The following is a 14,310-nucleotide window of genomic DNA, read 5'->3' as shown; positions in this document are numbered from 1 at the left end:
GAGAAGGTGCAGGCGGGCCCGGGCCGAAGGTGGGGGGGGTTGCGGGTGGCTGGGTGGCTTGGAGGCTGGGGGCGGTGCCAGGGAATTGCTAGGGGCTGGGGGCGGGCCTGGGGGCGGAGATTGGGGCGGGGCGAGGAGGGCCCCGGCCCCGGCCCCGGCCCCCAAAGCCCCGCCCCGGCCCCGGCCCCCAAAGCCCCGCCCCGGCCCCCCGGAGGGGCTCGCAGGCCTGCGGAGACGGGATCCAGCCCCCGCCCGGCTCCCCCCAGCGACCGCCCCCTCCCCGCCCCGGCCCCGAGGTTCCTGCTGTCGCCCCGTCCCCTCCGTCGGCCGCCTTCGGGCCCCCGCGGCGCCCTGGGACGCGCGGCCGGCTAGGACGTGGGTGGGTGTGCTTGAAGGGCGGGCTGCGAGGGTGAAGGGCTTGAGAGGAAGAGGAGGTGGTGCATGTGTGTGGCCTCCTGCCCGTGCAGCCGGCGCCCTCGGTGCTCCGCGGCGCCCTGCGGTGCTTCCGGCGGGGCGGGGGCCATGCCACGGGTCGCCCGGAGGGGGGCGCCGCCGCCGCCGCCGCCGCCGCCGCCGCCGCCGCCGCCGCCGCCGCCGCGTTGGTCGAGGGGGCGTTGGCGGCCAAGGGACAGACAGGAAGGCAGGCAAAAGGCCGAGGAAAAAAAGCCTACAGCACCCGGTATTCCCAGGCGGTCTCCCATCCAAGTACTAACCAGGCCCGACCCTGCTTAGCTTCCGAGATCAGACGAGATCGGGCGCGTTCAGGGTGGTATGGCCGTAGACGTCCGCGGCTGCCGCTGGGCGCCCCAAGAGCCTGCTCTGCGCCTCTCCGGGCCAGGCGCCCGCCGCTCCTCAGCCCTCCGCCCGCCCGATCGCGCCAGCCCGCCTGCATGCTCGCCTGCCGGCCCGACTGATTGATTGACTGACCGCCTCCCGCGCCGCGCCCGGGGTGGCGGAGGGCGCCTGCCCCGGGCCGGGCGGGGGGGGTGGGGGCCAAGACGCCTCCCGCACCCCGGAGCGGAGGCTGTCGCCGGAGCCCGGGCGCGCTCCCGTCCCCGGCCTGGCGGGCGCGTCGCCGCCGCTCGGCTCCCCGGATGGCACGCCGCCCCACCTCGGACCGCTCACTGGCTGGGGGGGTGCCGCGGGCCGGCGCCGGCCGGCTCCGGACGACCCCTGGCCTCTCCTGTTCTTCAGCCGGCCTGGCTCAAAGCCAAGCCGGGGCCGCCCGCGCCGCCGGACCCCATCCTCGGACAGGCAGGGACACAGACACAGGTGCCCACGACAGACAGACAGACACACACACACACACACACACAGACGGAGGGACACGGGCACTCGGAGCTGGGCCACAAGGCCTGTGGGGGCGAGGCAGCCACCCCGCCGGAGGGGCGCAGGCCCTGGAGCTGCCTTAGGAGCCCTGGCAGCCGCGGGCCCTGCAGCCACGGTGTCAGGGATGCCGTTCTGCCCCCATTCCTGCCCATCAGCCGAACCGCCGCGGGACCGTGTGCCTGTGTTGCGTGCGCGGCGCCCACGCCCAGGCGCGGAGCGAGTCTCTCTTGTGTCTCTTGCTGTGTTGCGCGCGGCCCTTTTCGGCATGGGTGCCGGCCGCCCCCGCGTCGCTGTGGCCTTGGCTGTTGCGGGGCCGCGGAGCGCGCAGCCCGGTGCCAACGGGGCCTGAGGCCCCGGGCGGTCGGGCCATCTGGTGTCCCGGGCCCGCGGAGCGTGGACGTCGTGGCTGAGGGCCGAAGGGACGGTGGTCCGCGGGGGAGGCAGGGCATGTCCTTCGGAGAGAAGGTGCAGGCGGGCCCGGGCCGAAGGTGGGGGGGGTTGCGGGTGGCTGGGTGGCTTGGAGGCTGGGGGCGGTGCCAGGGAATTGCTAGGGGCTGGGGGCGGGCCTGGGGGCGGAGATTGGGGCGGGGCGAGGAGGGCCCCGGCCCCGGCCCCCAAAGCCCCGCCCCGGCCCCGGCCCCCAAAGCCCCGCCCCGGCCCCCCGGAGGGGCTCGCAGGCCTGCGGAGACGGGATCCAGCCCCCGCCCGGCTCCCCCCAGCGACCGCCCCCTCCCCGCCCCGGCCCCGAGGTTCCTGCTGTCGCCCCGTCCCCTCCGTCGGCCGCCTTCGGGCCCCCGCGGCGCCCTGGGACGCGCGGCCGGCTAGGACGTGGGTGGGTGTGCTTGAAGGGCGGGCTGCGAGGGTGAAGGGCTTGAGAGGAAGAGGAGGTGGTGCATGTGTGTGGCCTCCTGCCCGTGCAGCCGGCGCCCTCGGTGCTCCGCGGCGCCCTGCGGTGCTTCCGGCGGGGCGGGGGCCATGCCACGGGTCGCCCGGAGGGGGGCGCCGCCGCCGCCGCCGCCGCCGCCGCCGCCGCCGCCGCCGCCGCGTTGGTCGAGGGGGCGTTGGCGGCCAAGGGACAGACAGGAAGGCAGGCAAAAGGCCGAGGAAAAAAAGCCTACAGCACCCGGTATTCCCAGGCGGTCTCCCATCCAAGTACTAACCAGGCCCGACCCTGCTTAGCTTCCGAGATCAGACGAGATCGGGCGCGTTCAGGGTGGTATGGCCGTAGACGTCCGCGGCTGCCGCTGGGCGCCCCAAGAGCCTGCTCTGCGCCTCTCCGGGCCAGGCGCCCGCCGCTCCTCAGCCCTCCGCCCGCCCGATCGCGCCAGCCCGCCTGCATGCTCGCCTGCCGGCCCGACTGATTGATTGACTGACCGCCTCCCGCGCCGCGCCCGGGGTGGCGGAGGGCGCCTGCCCCGGGCCGGGCGGGGGGGGTGGGGGCCAAGACGCCTCCCGCACCCCGGAGCGGAGGCTGTCGCCGGAGCCCGGGCGCGCTCCCGTCCCCGGCCTGGCGGGCGCGTCGCCGCCGCTCGGCTCCCCGGATGGCACGCCGCCCCACCTCGGACCGCTCACTGGCTGGGGGGGTGCCGCGGGCCGGCGCCGGCCGGCTCCGGACGACCCCTGGCCTCTCCTGTTCTTCAGCCGGCCTGGCTCAAAGCCAAGCCGGGGCCGCCCGCGCCGCCGGACCCCATCCTCGGACAGGCAGGGACACAGACACAGGTGCCCACGACAGACAGACAGACACACACACACACACACACACAGACGGAGGGACACGGGCACTCGGAGCTGGGCCACAAGGCCTGTGGGGGCGAGGCAGCCACCCCGCCGGAGGGGCGCAGGCCCTGGAGCTGCCTTAGGAGCCCTGGCAGCCGCGGGCCCTGCAGCCACGGTGTCAGGGATGCCGTTCTGCCCCCATTCCTGCCCATCAGCCGAACCGCCGCGGGACCGTGTGCCTGTGTTGCGTGCGCGGCGCCCACGCCCAGGCGCGGAGCGAGTCTCTCTTGTGTCTCTTGCTGTGTTGCGCGCGGCCCTTTTCGGCATGGGTGCCGGCCGCCCCCGCGTCGCTGTGGCCTTGGCTGTTGCGGGGCCGCGGAGCGCGCAGCCCGGTGCCAACGGGGCCTGAGGCCCCGGGCGGTCGGGCCATCTGGTGTCCCGGGCCCGCGGAGCGTGGACGTCGTGGCTGAGGGCCGAAGGGACGGTGGTCCGCGGGGGAGGCAGGGCATGTCCTTCGGAGAGAAGGTGCAGGCGGGCCCGGGCCGAAGGTGGGGGGGGTTGCGGGTGGCTGGGTGGCTTGGAGGCTGGGGGCGGTGCCAGGGAATTGCTAGGGGCTGGGGGCGGGCCTGGGGGCGGAGATTGGGGCGGGGCGAGGAGGGCCCCGGCCCCGGCCCCGGCCCCCAAAGCCCCGCCCCGGCCCCGGCCCCCAAAGCCCCGCCCCGGCCCCCCGGAGGGGCTCGCAGGCCTGCGGAGACGGGATCCAGCCCCCGCCCGGCTCCCCCCAGCGACCGCCCCCTCCCCGCCCCGGCCCCGAGGTTCCTGCTGTCGCCCCGTCCCCTCCGTCGGCCGCCTTCGGGCCCCCGCGGCGCCCTGGGACGCGCGGCCGGCTAGGACGTGGGTGGGTGTGCTTGAAGGGCGGGCTGCGAGGGTGAAGGGCTTGAGAGGAAGAGGAGGTGGTGCATGTGTGTGGCCTCCTGCCCGTGCAGCCGGCGCCCTCGGTGCTCCGCGGCGCCCTGCGGTGCTTCCGGCGGGGCGGGGGCCATGCCACGGGTCGCCCGGAGGGGGGCGCCGCCGCCGCCGCCGCCGCCGCCGCCGCCGCCGCCGCCGCCGCGTTGGTCGAGGGGGCGTTGGCGGCCAAGGGACAGACAGGAAGGCAGGCAAAAGGCCGAGGAAAAAAAGCCTACAGCACCCGGTATTCCCAGGCGGTCTCCCATCCAAGTACTAACCAGGCCCGACCCTGCTTAGCTTCCGAGATCAGACGAGATCGGGCGCGTTCAGGGTGGTATGGCCGTAGACGTCCGCGGCTGCCGCTGGGCGCCCCAAGAGCCTGCTCTGCGCCTCTCCGGGCCAGGCGCCCGCCGCTCCTCAGCCCTCCGCCCGCCCGATCGCGCCAGCCCGCCTGCATGCTCGCCTGCCGGCCCGACTGATTGATTAACTGACCGCCTCCCGCGCCGCGCCCGGGGTGGCGGAGGGCGCCTGCCCCGGGCCGGGCGGGGGGGGTGGGGGCCAAGACGCCTCCCGCACCCCGGAGCGGAGGCTGTCGCCGGAGCCCGGGCGCGCTCCCGTCCCCGGCCTGGCGGGCGCGTCGCCGCCGCTCGGCTCCCCGGATGGCACGCCGCCCCACCTCGGACCGCTCACTGGCTGGGGGGGTGCCGCGGGCCGGCGCCGGCCGGCTCCGGACGACCCCTGGCCTCTCCTGTTCTTCAGCCGGCCTGGCTCAAAGCCAAGCCGGGGCCGCCCGCGCCGCCGGACCCCATCCTCGGACAGGCAGGGACACAGACACAGGTGCCCACGACAGACAGACAGACACACACACACACACACACAGACGGAGGGACACGGGCACTCGGAGCTGGGCCACAAGGCCTGTGGGGGCGAGGCAGCCACCCCGCCGGAGGGGCGCAGGCCCTGGAGCTGCCTTAGGAGCCCTGGCAGCCGCGGGCCCTGCAGCCACGGTGTCAGGGATGCCGTTCTGCCCCCATTCCTGCCCATCAGCCGAACCGCCGCGGGACCGTGTGCCTGTGTTGCGTGCGCGGCGCCCACGCCCAGGCGCGGAGCGAGTCTCTCTTGTGTCTCTTGCTGTGTTGCGCGCGGCCCTTTTCGGCATGGGTGCCGGCCGCCCCCGCGTCGCTGTGGCCTTGGCTGTTGCGGGGCCGCGGAGCGCGCAGCCCGGTGCCAACGGGGCCTGAGGCCCCGGGCGGTCGGGCCATCTGGTGTCCCGGGCCCGCGGAGCGTGGACGTCGTGGCTGAGGGCCGAAGGGACGGTGGTCCGCGGGGGAGGCAGGGCATGTCCTTCGGAGAGAAGGTGCAGGCGGGCCCGGGCCGAAGGTGGGGGGGGTTGCGGGTGGCTGGGTGGCTTGGAGGCTGGGGGCGGTGCCAGGGAATTGCTAGGGGCTGGGGGCGGGCCTGGGGGCGGAGATTGGGGCGGGGCGAGGAGGGCCCCGGCCCCGGCCCCGGCCCCCAAAGCCCCGCCCCGGCCCCGGCCCCCAAAGCCCCGCCCCGGCCCCCCGGAGGGGCTCGCAGGCCTGCGGAGACGGGATCCAGCCCCCGCCCGGCTCCCCCCAGCGACCGCCCCCTCCCCGCCCCGGCCCCGAGGTTCCTGCTGTCGCCCCGTCCCCTCCGTCGGCCGCCTTCGGGCCCCCGCGGCGCCCTGGGACGCGCGGCCGGCTAGGACGTGGGTGGGTGTGCTTGAAGGGCGGGCTGCGAGGGTGAAGGGCTTGAGAGGAAGAGGAGGTGGTGCATGTGTGTGGCCTCCTGCCCGTGCAGCCGGCGCCCTCGGTGCTCCGCGGCGCCCTGCGGTGCTTCCGGCGGGGCGGGGGCCATGCCACGGGTCGCCCGGAGGGGGGCGCCGCCGCCGCCGCCGCCGCCGCCGCCGCCGCCGCCGCGTTGGTCGAGGGGGCGTTGGCGGCCAAGGGACAGACAGGAAGGCAGGCAAAAGGCCGAGGAAAAAAAGCCTACAGCACCCGGTATTCCCAGGCGGTCTCCCATCCAAGTACTAACCAGGCCCGACCCTGCTTAGCTTCCGAGATCAGACGAGATCGGGCGCGTTCAGGGTGGTATGGCCGTAGACGTCCGCGGCTGCCGCTGGGCGCCCCAAGAGCCTGCTCTGCGCCTCTCCGGGCCAGGCGCCCGCCGCTCCTCAGCCCTCCGCCCGCCCGATCGCGCCAGCCCGCCTGCATGCTCGCCTGCCGGCCCGACTGATTGATTGACTGACCGCCTCCCGCGCCACGCCCGGGGTGGCGGAGGGCGCCTGCCCCGGGCCGGGCGGGGGGGGTGGGGGCCAAGACGCCTCCCGCACCCCGGAGCGGAGGCTGTCGCCGGAGCCCGGGCGCGCTCCCGTCCCCGGCCTGGCGGGCGCGTCGCCGCCGCTCGGCTCCCCGGATGGCACGCCGCCCCACCTCGGACCGCTCACTGGCTGGGGGGGTGCCGCGGGCCGGCGCCGGCCGGCTCCGGACGACCCCTGGCCTCTCCTGTTCTTCAGCCGGCCTGGCTCAAAGCCAAGCCGGGGCCGCCCGCGCCGCCGGACCCCATCCTCGGACAGGCAGGGACACAGACACAGGTGCCCACGACAGACAGACAGACACACACACACACACACACAGACGGAGGGACACGGGCACTCGGAGCTGGGCCACAAGGCCTGTGGGGGCGAGGCAGCCACCCCGCCGGAGGGGCGCAGGCCCTGGAGCTGCCTTAGGAGCCCTGGCAGCCGCGGGCCCTGCAGCCACGGTGTCAGGGATGCCGTTCTGCCCCCATTCCTGCCCATCAGCCGAACCGCCGCGGGACCGTGTGCCTGTGTTGCGTGCGCGGCGCCCACGCCCAGGCGCGGAGCGAGTCTCTCTTGTGTCTCTTGCTGTGTTGCGCGCGGCCCTTTTCGGCATGGGTGCCGGCCGCCCCCGCGTCGCTGTGGCCTTGGCTGTTGCGGGGCCGCGGAGCGCGCAGCCCGGTGCCAACGGGGCCTGAGGCCCCGGGCGGTCGGGCCATCTGGTGTCCCGGGCCCGCGGAGCGTGGACGTCGTGGCTGAGGGCCGAAGGGACGGTGGTCCGCGGGGGAGGCAGGGCATGTCCTTCGGAGAGAAGGTGCAGGCGGGCCCGGGCCGAAGGTGGGGGGGGTTGCGGGTGGCTGGGTGGCTTGGAGGCTGGGGGCGGTGCCAGGGAATTGCTAGGGGCTGGGGGCGGGCCTGGGGGCGGAGATTGGGGCGGGGCGAGGAGGGCCCCGGCCCCGGCCCCGGCCCCCAAAGCCCCGCCCCGGCCCCGGCCCCCAAAGCCCCGCCCCGGCCCCCCGGAGGGGCTCGCAGGCCTGCGGAGACGGGATCCAGCCCCCGCCCGGCTCCCCCCAGCGACCGCCCCCTCCCCGCCCCGGCCCCGAGGTTCCTGCTGTCGCCCCGTCCCCTCCGTCGGCCGCCTTCGGGCCCCCGCGGCGCCCTGGGACGCGCGGCCGGCTAGGACGTGGGTGGGTGTGCTTGAAGGGCGGGCTGCGAGGGTGAAGGGCTTGAGAGGAAGAGGAGGTGGTGCATGTGTGTGGCCTCCTGCCCGTGCAGCCGGCGCCCTCGGTGCTCCGCGGCGCCCTGCGGTGCTTCCGGCGGGGCGGGGGCCATGCCACGGGTCGCCCGGAGGGGGGCGCCGCCGCCGCCGCCGCCGCCGCCGCCGCCGCCGCCGCCGCCGCGTTGGTCGAGGGGGCGTTGGCGGCCAAGGGACAGACAGGAAGGCAGGCAAAAGGCCGAGGAAAAAAAGCCTACAGCACCCGGTATTCCCAGGCGGTCTCCCATCCAAGTACTAACCAGGCCCGACCCTGCTTAGCTTCCGAGATCAGACGAGATCGGGCGCGTTCAGGGTGGTATGGCCGTAGACGTCCGCGGCTGCCGCTGGGCGCCCCAAGAGCCTGCTCTGCGCCTCTCCGGGCCAGGCGCCCGCCGCTCCTCAGCCCTCCGCCCGCCCGATCGCGCCAGCCCGCCTGCATGCTCGCCTGCCGGCCCGACTGATTGATTGACTGACCGCCTCCCGCGCCGCGCCCGGGGTGGCGGAGGGCGCCTGCCCCGGGCCGGGCGGGGGGGGTGGGGGCCAAGACGCCTCCCGCACCCCGGAGCGGAGGCTGTCGCCGGAGCCCGGGCGCGCTCCCGTCCCCGGCCTGGCGGGCGCGTCGCCGCCACTCGGCTCCCCGGATGGCACGCCGCCCCACCTCGGACCGCTCACTGGCTGGGGGGGTGCCGCGGGCCGGCGCCGGCCGGCTCCGGACGACCCCTGGCCTCTCCTGTTCTTCAGCCGGCCTGGCTCAAAGCCAAGCCGGGGCCGCCCGCGCCGCCGGACCCCATCCTCGGACAGGCAGGGACACAGACACAGGTGCCCACGACAGACAGACAGACACACACACACACACACACACACAGACGGAGGGACACGGGCACTCGGAGCTGGGCCACAAGGCCTGTGGGGGCGAGGCAGCCACCCCGCCGGAGGGGCGCAGGCCCTGGAGCTGCCTTAGGAGCCCTGGCAGCCGCGGGCCCTGCAGCCACGGTGTCAGGGATGCCGTTCTGCCCCCATTCCTGCCCATCAGCCGAACCGCCGCGGGACCGTGTGCCTGTGTTGCGTGCGCGGCGCCCACGCCCAGGCGCGGAGCGAGTCTCTCTTGTGTCTCTTGCTGTGTTGCGCGCGGCCCTTTTCGGCATGGGTGCCGGCCGCCCCCGCGTCGCTGTGGCCTTGGCTGTTGCGGGGCCGCGGAGCGCGCAGCCCGGTGCCAACGGGGCCTGAGGCCCCGGGCGGTCGGGCCATCTGGTGTCCCGGGCCCGCGGAGCGTGGACGTCGTGGCTGAGGGCCGAAGGGACGGTGGTCCGCGGGGGAGGCAGGGCATGTCCTTCGGAGAGAAGGTGCAGGCGGGCCCGGGCCGAAGGTGGGGGGGGTTGCGGGTGGCTGGGTGGCTTGGAGGCTGGGGGCGGTGCCAGGGAATTGCTAGGGGCTGGGGGCGGGCCTGGGGGCGGAGATTGGGGCGGGGCGAGGAGGGCCCGCAGGCGGGCCCGGCCCCGGCCCCGGCCCCGGCCCCGGCCCCCAAAGCCCCGCCCCGGCCCCCCGGAGGGGCTCGCAGGCCTGCGGAGACGGGATCCAGCCCCCGCCCGGCTCCCCCCAGCGACCGCCCCCTCCCCGCCCCGGCCCCGAGGTTCCTGCTGTCGCCCCGTCCCCTCCGTCGGCCGCCTTCGGGCCCCCGAGGCGCCCTGGGACGCGCGGCCGGCTAGGACGTGGGTGGGTGTGCTTGAAGGGCGGGCTGCGAGGGTGAAGGGCTTGAGAGGAAGAGGAGGTGGTGCATGTGTGTGGCCTCCTGCCCGTGCAGCGGGCGCCCTCGGTGCTCCGCGGCGCCCTGCGGTGCTTCCGGCGGGGCGGGGGCCATGCCACGGGTCGCCCGGAGGGGGGCGCCGCCGCCGCCGCCGCCGCCGTCGCCGCCGCCGCCGCCGCCGCCTCCGCGTTGGTCGAGGGGCGCGTTGGCGGCCAAGGGACAGACAGGAAGGCAGGCAAAAGGCCGAGGAAAAAAAGCCTACAGCACCCGGTATTCCCAGGCGGTCTCCCATCCAAGTACTAACCAGGCCCGACCCTGCTTAGCTTCCGAGATCAGACGAGATCGGGCGCGTTCAGGGTGGTATGGCCGTAGACGTCCGCGGCTGCCGCTGGGCGCCCCAAGAGCCTGCTCTGCGCCTCTCCGGGCCAGGCGCCCGCCGCTCCTCAGCCCTCCGCCCGCCCGATCGCGCCAGCCCGCCTGCATGCTCGCCTGCCGGCCCGACTGATTGATTGACTGACCGCCTCCCGCGCCACGCCCGGGGTGGCGGAGGGCGCCTGCCCCGGGCCGGGCGGGGGGGGTGGGGGCCAAGACGCCTCCCGCACCCCGGAGCGGAGGCTGTCGCCGGAGCCCGGGCGCGCTCCCGTCCCCGGCCTGGCGGGCGCGTCGCCGCCGCTCGGCTCCCCGGATGGCACGCCGCCCCACCTCGGACCGCTCACTGGCTGGGGGGGTGCCGCGGGCCGGCGCCGGCCGGCTCCGGACGACCCCTGGCCTCTCCTGTTCTTCAGCCGGCCTGGCTCAAAGCCAAGCCGGGGCCGCCCGCGCCGCCGGACCCCATCCTCGGACAGGCAGGGACACAGACACAGGTGCCCACGACAGACAGACAGACACACACACACACACACACACACAGACGGAGGGACACGGGCACTCGGAGCTGGGCCACAAGGCCTGTGGGGGCGAGGCAGCCACCCCGCCGGAGGGGCGCAGGCCCTGGAGCTGCCTTAGGAGCCCTGGCAGCCGCGGGCCCTGCAGCCACGGTGTCAGGGATGCCGTTCTGCCCCCATTCCTGCCCATCAGCCGAACCGCCGCGGGACCGTGTGCCTGTGTTGCGTGCGCGGCGCCCACGCCCAGGCGCGGAGCGAGTCTCTCTTGTGTCTCTTGCTGTGTTGCGCGCGGCCCTTTTCGGCATGGGTGCCGGCCGCCCCCGCGTCGCTGTGGCCTTGGCTGTTGCGGGGCCGCGGAGCGCGCAGCCCGGTGCCAACGGGGCCTGAGGCCCCGGGCGGTCGGGCCATCTGGTGTCCCGGGCCCGCGGAGCGTGGACGTCGTGGCTGAGGGCCGAAGGGACGGTGGTCCGCGGGGGAGGCAGGGCATGTCCTTCGGAGAGAAGGTGCAGGCGGGCCCGGGCCGAAGGTGGGGGGGGTTGCGGGTGGCTGGGTGGCTTGGAGGCTGGGGGCGGTGCCAGGGAATTGCTAGGGGCTGGGGGCGGGCCTGGGGGCGGAGATTGGGGCGGGGCGAGGAGGGCCCCGGCCCCGGACCCGGCCCCCAAAGCCCCGCCCCGGCCCCGGCCCCCAAAGCCCCGCCCCGGCCCCCCGGAGGGGCTCGCAGGCCTGCGGAGACGGGATCCAGCCCCCGCCCGGCTCCCCCCAGCGACCGCCCCCTCCCCGCCCCGGCCCCGAGGTTCCTGCTGTCGCCCCGTCCCCTCCGTCGGCCGCCTTCGGGCCCCCGCGGCGCCCTGGGACGCGCGGCCGGCTAGGACGTGGGTGGGTGTGCTTGAAGGGCGGGCTGCGAGGGTGAAGGGCTTGAGAGGAAGAGGAGGTGGTGCATGTGTGTGGCCTCCTGCCCGTGCAGCCGGCGCCCTCGGTGCTCCGCGGCGCCCTGCGGTGCTTCCGGCGGGGCGGGGGCCATGCCACGGGTCGCCCGGAGGGGGGCGCCGCCGCCGCCGCCGCCGCCGCCGCCGCCGCCGCCGCCGCCGCCGCGTTGGTCGAGGGGGCGTTGGCGGCCAAGGGACAGACAGGAAGGCAGGCAAAAGGCCGAGGAAAAAAAGCCTACAGCACCCGGTATTCCCAGGCGGTCTCCCATCCAAGTACTAACCAGGCCCGACCCTGCTTAGCTTCCGAGATCAGACGAGATCGGGCGCGTTCAGGGTGGTATGGCCGTAGACGTCCGCGGCTGCCGCTGGGCGCCCCAAGAGCCTGCTCTGCGCCTCTCCGGGCCAGGCGCCCGCCGCTCCTCAGCCCTCCGCCCGCCCGATCGCGCCAGCCCGCCTGCATGCTCGCCTGCCGGCCCGACTGATTGATTGACTGACCGCCTCCCGCGCCGCGCCCGGGGTGGCGGAGGGCGCCTGCCCCGGGCCGGGCGGGGGGGGTGGGGGCCAAGACGCCTCCCGCACCCCGGAGCGGAGGCTGTCGCCGGAGCCCGGGCGCGCTCCCGTCCCCGGCCTGGCGGGCGCGTCGCCGCCGCTCGGCTCCCCGGATGGCACGCCGCCCCACCTCGGACCGCTCACTGGCTGGGGGGGTGCCGCGGGCCGGCGCCGGCCGGCTCCGGACGACCCCTGGCCTCTCCTGTTCTTCAGCCGGCCTGGCTCAAAGCCAAGCCGGGGCCGCCCGCGCCGCCGGACCCCATCCTCGGACAGGCAGGGACACAGACACAGGTGCCCACGACAGACAGACAGACACACACACACACACACACACACAGACGGAGGGACACGGGCACTCGGAGCTGGGCCACAAGGCCTGTGGGGGCGAGGCAGCCACCCCGCCGGAGGGGCGCAGGCCCTGGAGCTGCCTTAGGAGCCCTGGCAGCCGCGGGCCCTGCAGCCACGGTGTCAGGGATGCCGTTCTGCCCCCATTCCTGCCCATCAGCCGAACCGCCGCGGGACCGTGTGCCTGTGTTGCGTGCGCGGCGCCCACGCCCAGGCGCGGAGCGAGTCTCTCTTGTGTCTCTTGCTGTGTTGCGCGCGGCCCTTTTCGGCATGGGTGCCGGCCGCCCCCGCGTCGCTGTGGCCTTGGCTGTTGCGGGGCCGCGGAGCGCGCAGCCCGGTGCCAACGGGGCCTGAGGCCCCGGGCGGTCGGGCCATCTGGTGTCCCGGGCCCGCGGAGCGTGGACGTCGTGGCTGAGGGCCGAAGGGACGGTGGTCCGCGGGGGAGGCAGGGCATGTCCTTCGGAGAGAAGGTGCAGGCGGGCCCGGGCCGAAGGTGGGGGGGGTTGCGGGTGGCTGGGTGGCTTGGAGGCTGGGGGCGGTGCCAGGGAATTGCTAGGGGCTGGGGGCGGGCCTGGGGGCGGAGATTGGGGCGGGGCGAGGAGGGCCCCGGCCCCGGCCCCGGCCCCCAAAGCCCCGCCCCGGCCCCGGCCCCCAAAGCCCCGCCCCGGCCCCCCGGAGGGGCTCGCAGGCCTGCGGAGACGGGATCCAGCCCCCGCCCGGCTCCCCCCAGCGACCGCCCCCTCCCCGCCCCGGCCCCGAGGTTCCTGCTGTCGCCCCGTCCCCTCCGTCGGCCGCCTTCGGGCCCCCGCGGCGCCCTGGGACGCGCGGCCGGCTAGGACGTGGGTGGGTGTGCTTGAAGGGCGGGCTGCGAGGGTGAAGGGCTTGAGAGGAAGAGGAGGTGGTGCATGTGTGTGGCCTCCTGCCCGTGCAGCCGGCGCCCTCGGTGCTCCGCGGCGCCCTGCGGTGCTTCCGGCGGGGCGGGGGCCATGCCACGGGTCGCCCGGAGGGGGCGCGCCGCCGCCGCCGCCGCCGCCGCCGCCGCCGCCGCCGCCGCCGCCGCGTTGGTCGAGGGGGCGTTGGCGGCCAAGGGACAGACAGGAAGGCAGGCAAAAGGCCGAGGAAAAAAAGCCTACAGCACCCGGTATTCCCAGGCGGTCTCCCATCCAAGTACTAACCAGGCCCGACCCTGCTTAGCTTCCGAGATCAGACGAGATCGGGCGCGTTCAGGGTGGTATGGCCGTAGACGTCCGCGGCTGCCGCTGGGCGCCCCAAGAGCCTGCTCTGCGCCTCTCCGGGCCAGGCGCCCGCCGCTCCTCAGCCCTCCGCCCGCCCGATCGCGCCAGCCCGCCTGCATGCTCGCCTGCCGGCCCGACTGATTGATTGACTGACCGCCTCCCGCGCCGCGCCCGGGGTGGCGGAGGGCGCCTGCCCCGGGCCGGGCGGGGGGGGTGGGGGCCAAGACGCCTCCCGCACCCCGGAGCGGAGGCTGTCGCCGGAGCCCGGGCGCGCTCCCGTCCCCGGCCTGGCGGGCGCGTCGCCGCCGCTCGGCTCCCCGGATGGCACGCCGCCCCACCTCGGACCGCTCACTGGCTGGGGGGGTGCCGCGGGCCGGCGCCGGCCGGCTCCGGACGACCCCTGGCCTCTCCTGTTCTTCAGCCGGCCTGGCTCAAAGCCAAGCCGGGGCCGCCCGCGCCGCCGGACCCCATCCTCGGACAGGCAGGGACACAGACACAGGTGCCCACGACAGACAGACAGACACACACACACACACACACACACACAGACGGAGGGACACGGGCACTCGGAGCTGGGCCACAAGGCCTGTGGGGGCGAGGCAGCCACCCCGCCGGAGGGGCGCAGGCCCTGGAGCTGCCTTAGGAGCCCTGGCAGCCGCGGGCCCTGCAGCCACGGTGTCAGGGATGCCGTTCTGCCCCCATTCCTGCCCATCAGCCGAACCGCCGCGGGACCGTGTGCCTGTGTTGCGTGCGCGGCGCCCACGCCCAGGCGCGGAGCGAGTCTCTCTTGTGTCTCTTGCTGTGTTGCGCGCGGCCCTTTTCGGCATGGGTGCCGGCCGCCCCCGCGTCGCTGTGGCCTTGGCTGTTGCGGGGCCGCGGAGCGCGCAGCCCGGTGCCAACGGGGCCTGAGGCCCCGGGCGGTCGGGCCATCTGGTGTCCCGGGCCCGCGGAGCGTGGACGTCGTGGCTGAGGGCCGAAGGGACGGTGGTCCGCGGGGGAGGCAGGGCATGTCCTTCGGAGAGAAGGTGCAGGCGGGCCCGGGCCGAAGGTGGGGGGGGTTGC

General features: G+C 76.1%; 8 non-coding genes across 8 annotated transcripts; all 8 read right to left on the bottom strand.

The window, feature by feature from the left end:
• Positions 1 to 664: 664 nt before the first annotated feature.
• Positions 665 to 783, bottom strand: LOC140598780 (5S ribosomal RNA). Its single transcript, XR_012001340.1, has one exon. It is a non-coding gene; the product is annotated as a 5S ribosomal RNA (ribosomal RNA).
• Positions 784 to 2,440: 1,657 nt separating this feature from the next.
• LOC140598779 (5S ribosomal RNA) lies at positions 2,441 to 2,559 on the bottom strand. Its single transcript, XR_012001339.1, has one exon. It is a non-coding gene; the product is annotated as a 5S ribosomal RNA (ribosomal RNA).
• Positions 2,560 to 4,222: 1,663 nt separating this feature from the next.
• Positions 4,223 to 4,341, bottom strand: LOC140598778 (5S ribosomal RNA). Its single transcript, XR_012001338.1, has one exon. It is a non-coding gene; the product is annotated as a 5S ribosomal RNA (ribosomal RNA).
• Positions 4,342 to 5,996: 1,655 nt separating this feature from the next.
• LOC140598777 (5S ribosomal RNA) lies at positions 5,997 to 6,115 on the bottom strand. Its single transcript, XR_012001337.1, has one exon. It is a non-coding gene; the product is annotated as a 5S ribosomal RNA (ribosomal RNA).
• Positions 6,116 to 7,776: 1,661 nt separating this feature from the next.
• LOC140598776 (5S ribosomal RNA) lies at positions 7,777 to 7,895 on the bottom strand. Its single transcript, XR_012001336.1, has one exon. It is a non-coding gene; the product is annotated as a 5S ribosomal RNA (ribosomal RNA).
• Positions 7,896 to 9,564: 1,669 nt separating this feature from the next.
• Positions 9,565 to 9,683, bottom strand: LOC140598775 (5S ribosomal RNA). The gene has a single exon (XR_012001335.1). It is a non-coding gene; the product is annotated as a 5S ribosomal RNA (ribosomal RNA).
• Positions 9,684 to 11,351: 1,668 nt separating this feature from the next.
• On the bottom strand, positions 11,352 to 11,470 carry LOC140598774 (5S ribosomal RNA). The gene has a single exon (XR_012001334.1). It is a non-coding gene; the product is annotated as a 5S ribosomal RNA (ribosomal RNA).
• A 1,669-nt stretch (positions 11,471 to 13,139) lies between these two features.
• On the bottom strand, positions 13,140 to 13,258 carry LOC140598773 (5S ribosomal RNA). The gene has a single exon (XR_012001333.1). It is a non-coding gene; the product is annotated as a 5S ribosomal RNA (ribosomal RNA).
• Positions 13,259 to 14,310: the final 1,052 nt, after the last annotated feature.

Source organism: Vulpes vulpes, chromosome 4, assembly GCF_048418805.1.
Source record: "Vulpes vulpes isolate BD-2025 chromosome 4, VulVul3, whole genome shotgun sequence".
NCBI lineage: Eukaryota > Metazoa > Chordata > Mammalia > Carnivora > Canidae > Vulpes > Vulpes vulpes.
This window is presented reverse-complemented; position numbering and strand designations above follow the sequence as displayed.